Source organism: Rhineura floridana, chromosome 4, assembly GCF_030035675.1.
Source record: "Rhineura floridana isolate rRhiFlo1 chromosome 4, rRhiFlo1.hap2, whole genome shotgun sequence".
Classification (NCBI taxonomy): Eukaryota; Metazoa; Chordata; class Lepidosauria; order Squamata; family Rhineuridae; genus Rhineura; species Rhineura floridana.
The window spans coordinates 191,330,313-191,331,296 of NC_084483.1; positions in this window are offsets into that span (position 1 = coordinate 191,330,313).

Here is a 984-nt window from a genome sequence, read left to right on the forward strand (position 1 = left end):
TGATAATAGCCCAGCTATATGCTGTTTTTTAGATGGGTTTTTTCTTGTCCTAGGAGCTGTGGGAACTGGGGGTGTGGGGGAGAAATGGAAGAAAAATGTTGGTTCTTGCTTTAGGTCATATTGGGGCTCAAACACTAAACAATTTGTCTTTCACATTCAGGCTGTCATTTTCGAACTCATCTGATAGCTCAAACACCATTTATTTCAATACAATTATTTTGTACTCTGGTATACAAGACATTACCCTTTCCAGATTCATATACTTTGATATAAAGTATCAGGCTATAATGGCTAGCTATTAGCTACCGGGCTAAGTTCAAGGTTCTAGTTTTGGTGTACAAAGCCCTATACAGCTCGGGACCAGGATACCTGAAAGACCGTCTTATCCCTTATATGCCCAGTTGATCACTGTGCTCTGCAGGTGAGGGCCTCCTGTGAATACCATCTTATCAAGAGGTCTGTTCCACACAACATAGGAAATGGACATTTAGTATAGTGGCACCTACCCTTTGAAATTCCCTCCCCTTAAATATTAGACAGGTACCATCCCTGTTATCTTTTCGGTGCCTACTGAAGACCTTCCTCTTTCAACAAGCCTTTTAAGTAGAGCCCTTATCCCAGTCTGTGTTTGTGTTGTAATTGCTCTTTAATATGCTTTTAAACCTTATTTTTTTAAAAACTAGACGTTTTTAAAGCTTTTTTAAAATGTTTTTAAAGATGTTTTGTTTTAATATGTTTTTAATGGTGGGTTTGTTTTAATATATTTTAAAGTCTGTTTTTATGATGTATTGAAGTGTTTTTAGTGCTTTTGTTTGCTGCCCTGGGCTCCTACTGGGAGAAAGGGTGGGATATAAATCAAATAAATAATAATAATATAAACAGCTTAAAATGCACATGTACAGTTCAAATATGGAGTATGCTGAATGTATTTTGGAAAGGGGGATGGACCCTGTTTCCAATGCAGCATTCCAAAGGTCTAACTGT